Below are 7,581 nucleotides of genomic sequence, written 5' to 3'. Positions count from 1 at the left end.
TGCATTCACCTTTATTGACCAAACTTACAATTAATCAAAGAATGAAATCAGGTTTGTTTGATAAGACGTATTTTCCACAAAATCACATTGACTAGCATTAATGATAATCCTAACACTTAATTTTTTTATAACTTGAATCCTGTATCAGATTTTCCATTTTTTTGCCCAGGACTGATGCCATGCTAACTGGCCTATTATTACCTGGGTCATCCCACTTGCCCTTTTTGAATATTGGCACAACATTAGCACTCTTCCAGTCTTCTGGAATTTTTAAATATTGCAACATTTATTAATTATTATCATCAGCAGGCCAGAGATCTCCTCAACCAATTTTGTTAGGATCCTAGGGTATAAGTCAGTGGTGGGCAATCTCCAGCCTGCAGGCCGCATGAAGTCCTTCAGAGTAATCCGCTGGTGTGCCGCGAGACAGTGTTTACATGGACCGTCTGCAGGAACAGCTGCCCACAGCTCCCAAAGGCTGCGGTTTGCCATTCCTGGCCAATGGCAGCTGAGGGAAGAGGTGTGGGCTATCTAATAAGCTTTTCTTAAAGAACTCCCAATTCCAATTAATATTTTTCTGTATACATTTTTTGTCCCACTCAGTATGCTTATAATTCGCTCAGTGTTGGGAAATTAGCCCTTTTGAATTACTAAATATATAAATTACTGCAGTGGTTCTCAATCAGCGGCCTTTGGGCTGCGTGCAGCCCAATTAGCACACAGCTGCAGCCCACCTGTGTGCTAAGGCCATCCAGCCCACGCAATGGGATTGGGGTGCCCAGCAACCCGGCTGCCCAGCGCAATGATGTATGTGTTTCTGGCTGCCCAGTGTGGTGGGGTCTGGGCTGCCCGGGTGCCAAGCCTGGTGGGGTCAGGGTCTGGGGTTGGACTGCCACCCAGCCCAGCCCAGCCCAGCGGGGTCGGGGTCCAAGGTCAGGATTGCTGGCCGGCCGGGGTATAGGTTCGGGGCTGCCAGCTGGCCCCGCTGGGCTAGGGTTGGGGCTGCTGGCCGGCCCCATGGGTCCAGGATCCAGGCTGCCGGCCAGTCCCGCAGGGTCGAGGTGTGGGGTCAGGGCTGCCACCCAGCCCCATGCAGTGGGGTCAGGGCTGCAGCCTGGCCCCGCACCCAGGGCTCTGCTCATGGCCCCACTCTGTGGAGGGGTCTCTGGGCAGGAGGCACTGGGTATATGGGTCTGGGAGGAGCTGTGGTTCTCAACCTGCGGCACATTGTGGGTCGTATTTGCAGCCCACAATAATAAGTAGGTTGAGAACCACTGCATTACTGGTTGGGACTGTTCTCTGTGTGCTTTTATTGAATAATCAGGTCAAGATCACTGGTCCCCAGGCAAACACTAACTTCCAATCCAGACATTAATTCAGTTGTATACATCATAATGAGTTCCAAAGTAGTGTTACCTTATATTCAGCGTGCTTCTGTTCATTAGCTGTTTATTTCCTAACAAGTTATTAATGGAAGACATTAGAAAGCTTTTGCCACTTTTTTTTATTAAGTTATGGACTGGAATAAATCTGCCTTCTGAGTATATCAAATGAAAAGCCAGAGGTAGTATATCTAATCATTTATTTACTAATGAATTTTAAATGTGTTGTTCTTAATCATGTTTGGCTCTGGTGGGGATGCTCTGCTCCAGCATTTTTGCTGAGTTCTCACTTTTTATTCATTTATAAACTAGGCATTTAGCCAAGCCCATAAATATCAGAGATTAAGACAACTGACTATATGGTGGGGCAATCACCTTCAAGTAGCTGGTTGGACTAATGGCTATTTAATGACTATAAGTTACTAAAATATTTTTACTGTAAAAAAAGAACATAACAACTGATCTGAATTGAAATGTATTCCCTCTTATTATTACAATATAATTATACATTTCCTATCACATTATGTCCATATGTAGTTTGGAGATCCTGCTGCCATTAGGCTTTTACTTTTGACATTACAGTACCAATGATGGATGCACAGAACTTTAAGCATGGAAAAATTGTCAAGCCTGCAATGGGCACTAACGCAGATAAACAGCATTCTTTCCATGCAGACTTTAAGGTCCAGAACCAGACACCCAGGACACTTACATTTTATTGCTCCAGCTAAGATAATTCACTTGGTCTGTCTCTTTCACTCATCTTCCTACCCTAAAAACCACCTGGCTTCTTCATCTTCTACTTCATAATCTGGCTAATAGGCAAGGTTATCTTAGGAAGAGGCCAAACTAGGGAAAGGTGTACATTTAATGGAAAGTAAAGGTTTCTACTTTCCTAACAAAGCACACAACAAGCATCGAATAATGGATGATAATAACCACCATACTTAGCATTTATCATAGAATCATAGAAATGCAGGGCTGGAAGGGACCTCAAGATGTCAGTTCATCCCCCTTCTCTGAAGCAGGACCAAATATATCTAGATCTGCCCGGTCTTTATCCAACCTATTCTTAAAAACCTCCAATGAAGGGGATTCCACAACCTCCCTTGGAAGCCTATTCCAACACTTAACTATCCTTATATAGTTAGAAGTTTTCCCTAGTATCTATCCTAAATCTCTCTTACTCATTACTGAAGCCCATTACTTCTTGTTGTACCTTCAATGGGCATGGAGAAGAATTGATCACCATCCTCTTCATAACATATTATAACATATTTGAAGACTGGTCCCCTAACAGTCTTCTTTTCTCAAGACTAAACATGCTCAGTTTTTGTGAACCTTTTATCATAAGTTTAGAAAACTGGACATTATTTTTTTAATTTTTGTTGCTCTCTTCTGGACTCCCGAGTTTGCTGACATCTTTCTGAAAGTGGGTTGCCCAGAAGTGGACACAGGACTCCAGCTGAGGCCTCATCAGTTCTGAGTAGAGCAAGATAATTACCTCCAGTTTGTACATAAACACTTCTATTAATATACTCCAGAATTACATTAGCCGTTTTTGCAACTGTATCACTCTATTGACTTGTATTGTGTTTGTGACCTGCTATAACCCCCACCCCCCACACACACCTCCTGCATAGCCTTGTCAGCAGTATGACTACCTAGTCAATTACTCCCCCTTTTGTAGTTGTTGATTTGATTTTTCCTTCCTAAGTGAAGTACTTTGCACTGGTGTCTATTGAATGTCATCTGGTTGATTTCAGACCAGTTCTCCAATTTGTCAAAGTCATTTTGAATTCTAATCCTGTCCTTCAAAGTGCTTGCAACCCTCCCATCCTGGTGTCATCTGCAAGTTTTATAAGCATACTCTTCACGCCATTACCCAAGTCATTAATGAAACTATTGAACAATGCTGGACACAGGACTGGCCCCCATCGGGCCCCACTGGATATATCCTCCCAGTCTGACAGCAAAATAACTACTCTGAGTACAGTCTTTCAACCAGCTGTGCACCCACCTTATATTAATTTCACCTAGACCACATTTCCCTAGTTTGCTTATGAGAATGTCAGATGAGACTGTATCAAAAACCTTACTAAAATGAATATACATTACATGTATAGCTTCCCAACTATTCACTAGGCCAGTAACCCTATCAAAGAAGGACAGGTAGATTTGGTATGCTTTTTCTTGTGCCATTTTGGCTATTATATATAACACTATTATCCTCTAGGTGCTTACAAACTGATTGTTCAATAATTTGAGAAATTGCCTTTTATGTCCCTTGCTAGGTATATTGTGCCTTAACCTTTCTGATTTTGTCCTTACATGCATGTGCTATGCTTTGGTACTCACCCTTAGCAATTCATCCGTGTTTCAACTTTTTGTAGGATTCCTTTCAGATTTTCAGATTATTAAAGAGCTCCTGATGGAGCCATATTGGGCCTCTACTATTCTTCCTCTCTGTCCTTCGCAGCAGGGTTATTTGTTGTTGTGCCTTTAATATTGTCTCTGAGAAACTGCCAGGTCTCCTGAACTCCTTCTTCCCTTAGATTTTCTTCCCATGGGACCTTACCTACCAGTTCTCTGAGTTGTTAAAGTCTGCTTTTTAAAAGTCCACTGTCCTTATTCTGCTGATCTCACGCCTTCCTTTTCTTAGAATCGTGAAATCTGTCATTGCATGATCACTTTCATCCAAATAGCCTTCAGTATATCAATTGTAACCAATTCCTCCCTGTTGGTCAGAATCAAATCTAAAATGGCTGTACGCCAGGTAACTTCCTTCACTTTCTGAAACAAAAGGTTCTCCGCAATACAGTCCAATCCTTACGGGAAATGTTGTGTTTGTCATATTGCTTTTCTTTCCAACAGATGTCTGGGTAGTTAAAGTTCCCTATTACTTCCAGGTCTTGTGTTTTGGATATGTGTTATTTGTTCTAGAAATGCCTCATTCACCTATCCACTTCCTCTTCTTGATTTTGTGTTCTATAGTAGACCTCTACTACGACATCACACCTGTTCCCCCCCCATCCTCACCCAGAGACATTCAAGTGGTCTGCCTCTCACCTCCTTCTGACGCTACAAATATGTGTATTCCTGATGTTTCATGAAATACCTCCTCTGTTTTTTTCCCCTGCCTTTCCTTCCTGAACAAGCTACACCTCTCTATATCAATATTCTAGCCATGAGATTTATTCCACTGTCACAGGATGGTCTGCCCCTTAAAGGCATAGCAACTCATGGTCAGCCACTCTGCCACATGGCATGGCCCTTTAAGGGTCCAACAGAGGGAGCTAGAGAGATCTAAGGAGACAGAACTGTAGAGGAAATGGCCTTGGGAATGAATAGTGATTGGAGAAGAGATCCTGTCACTGTTCTTGGGGCCAAGAGCCTTGCGGAGCTGGGACCTGGTCTCCCCCAAATTGCTGTTCAAACTGACTAATTAATCTCTACAATACCCTGTGAGGCAAATAATAATTAACCCCATTTTAGAACAATGAAAGGGGGAGTCAAAGAGAGTAAGGGCCTGATCCTAGCGTAGTCTAGTGGAAAAGTTCCAGGGCCTCAGGACGTAGGCACCACAATGGTATCCACCCTTAGCAATTCATCTAGGCCCCCGGACTGGCTCTGTCACTGATTTGCTATGTTCCTTTGGGCTGGTCATTTTACCTCTCTGCCGCACAATGGTTAAGGACAGGAAACAAATTATATCTTCTGTTTGAAACTGCAGGTGGAATTAAGGCAGCGTGCCATTGTCTGATTTGGCATTTGGCCAGGACACTGAACAGTGCTTGTGGAAGTTTTCTTAACAACATACAGTAGGGCTTCAGTTTTCCATACCATGTTGTGAGCCCATATTTAAACAAATAAAAGAAGGAAGGATGGTCCTGTGGTTAAGACCCAGGACCGGGTCTCCGGAGAACTGGAGTCAATTGAAACATCTGTCACGGATTTCCTCCATGACCTTGGCAGGTCACTCAGTATTTCTGGCCTCCATTCTGCAAAGTACTTCAGCACATGCTTAACCTTAAGCATCTGAATAGCCAATTATATTGAGTGGGGAGAGAATAAAATTAGATATATTTGTACTAGAGCTATTTTGGAAATTATATTGTTTTCCCCGTGGAAAAATCATTTTTGTCATTTTTTTCATGGATTGCATTGTTTGCGATTTTTTAAACTTTCCAGTGAAGAACTGAAAGCCAGATATTTGCAGCCAACACCTGAAAATTTTCACCCAAAAACTTTTGGTTTAAAACTGAGTTTTTAAAAAATGCTTCCACAGTGCCTCTTGGGAATTGTAATTTGTGTGCCTCATACCACTGTGCTACACTATGGACAACTGCCTGGCCTGGCCAGGCTACATCCCCTCTATTGCACTGTGGTCCCTTCCTGCTAAGCCGCTGCAGAGCATTAGAGGAGTCCTTGGCTGTGGTACATCGTAGGAGATGTAGTTCAGCTAGCAAACCCGGCCCATAAAAGAGAATGGGAGTATGTGACATCTGAACCACAACTCCTATAAGGCATTATAGCAGCATTTCCAAATGAAATTTTTGTATGTGGGGAGGGGGATTCAATATTAGTTTTGTTCAACAAAAAGTTGAACTTGGCTTGTTTAGCCTAACTAAAAGAAGGTTGAGGGGAGATATGATTGCTCTCTATAAATATATCAGAGGGATAAATACTGGAGAGGGAGAGGAATTATTTAAGCTCAGTACCAATGTGGACACAAGAACAAATGGATATAAACTGGCCACCAGGAAATTTAGACTAGAAATTAGACGAAGTTTTCTAACCACCAGAGGAGAGAAGTTTTGGAATAGCCTTTCAAGGGAAGCAGTGGGGGCAAAAGATCTATCTGGCTTTAAGATTAAACTCGATAAGTTTATGGAGGAGATGGTATGATGGGATAACATGGTTTTGGTAATTAAATATTCATGGTAAATAGGCCCAATTGTCTGTGATGGGATATTAGATGGGGTGGGATCCGAGTTACCCAGGAAAGAATTTTCTGTAGTATCTGGCTGATGAATCTTGCCCATATGCTCAGGGTTTAGCCGATCGCTATATTTGGGGTCGGGAAGGAATTTTCCTCCAGGGCAGATTGGAAGAGGCCCTGGAGATTTTTCGCCTTTCTCTGTAGCATGGGGCACGGGTAACTTGCTGGAGGATTCTCTGCTCCTTGAAGTCTTTAAACTACGATTTGAGGACTTCAATAGCACAGAGATAGGAGTAAGGTTTTTCGCAGGAGTGGGTGGGTGAAATTCTGTGGCCTGCGTTGTGCAGGAGGTCAGACTAGATGATCATAATGATCCCTTCTGACCTAAATATCTATGAATCTATGAAATTTTCTGCAGAAAGCTGATACTTTTTCAATATATACACACACGTGTACACACACACACATACACAGCCTACATTCCACCCATGATGCCAACTTGGGTCACCTGCTTTTCCAACAAGCACTGTCGCAACATCTGCAATGTTGCCCCTCATGAGTGGGAAAGGCTTCAAACCAAAATCCAGAAAGCCAGCTCCGTGTCCTCCGACAGATCCTCCACAAAAACACACTATTGCTGGAAAACATAGAGGGAATTGCCACTTGATAATGGCTGAGTCAGTCGTGAGTTGTGATCACTGCTATTAAATAGCTACGGTCTTGTCTAGACACAAAAGTTGTACCCCTTTAACTGACACAGTATAACCTCCATTCTGGTATAACTTATTCCAATCTAAGTCACTTTTATACTGGGGTTGTACCATTGTAACTATTTTGGTGGGGGGAAAAAATCACCTCCTCCAATTGAAATAGTGAAATTGGTACTAAACTGTGTAGGCCAGGTCTAAGAATCGCACACAATCTTATTAGATGTGTTCCATTGTCTCTTCTGCCTCTGACCTGTCCCTTTGTCTTCCCTATCATTTATGGCTTGTCTTTCAAGTCTGCAAGCCATCTGGTGCAGGGACTGTCCTGTATTATGTATTTGTACAGTTTATAGCACAATGGGGTCCAACCTGGTGATGGCCATTAGGCATTATTACCATAGAAATGTTAAATAAATAACAGGGATGGTTACTAATGTCTAATGTCAGTGCTTTCTCTTGTAGTATTTTCATTTCCTAATCTGTACTCTTCTGCCTGGATTTTGAACTGCCCCTTACTCATGCTTTGAAGTGCTCCTTCCAAATTCACAAT

This window comes from Lepidochelys olivacea, assembly GCF_965140295.1.
Source record: "Lepidochelys olivacea isolate rLepOli2 genome assembly, chromosome: 2".
Classification (NCBI taxonomy): Eukaryota; Metazoa; Chordata; order Testudines; family Cheloniidae; genus Lepidochelys; species Lepidochelys olivacea.
This window is presented reverse-complemented; position numbering follows the sequence as displayed.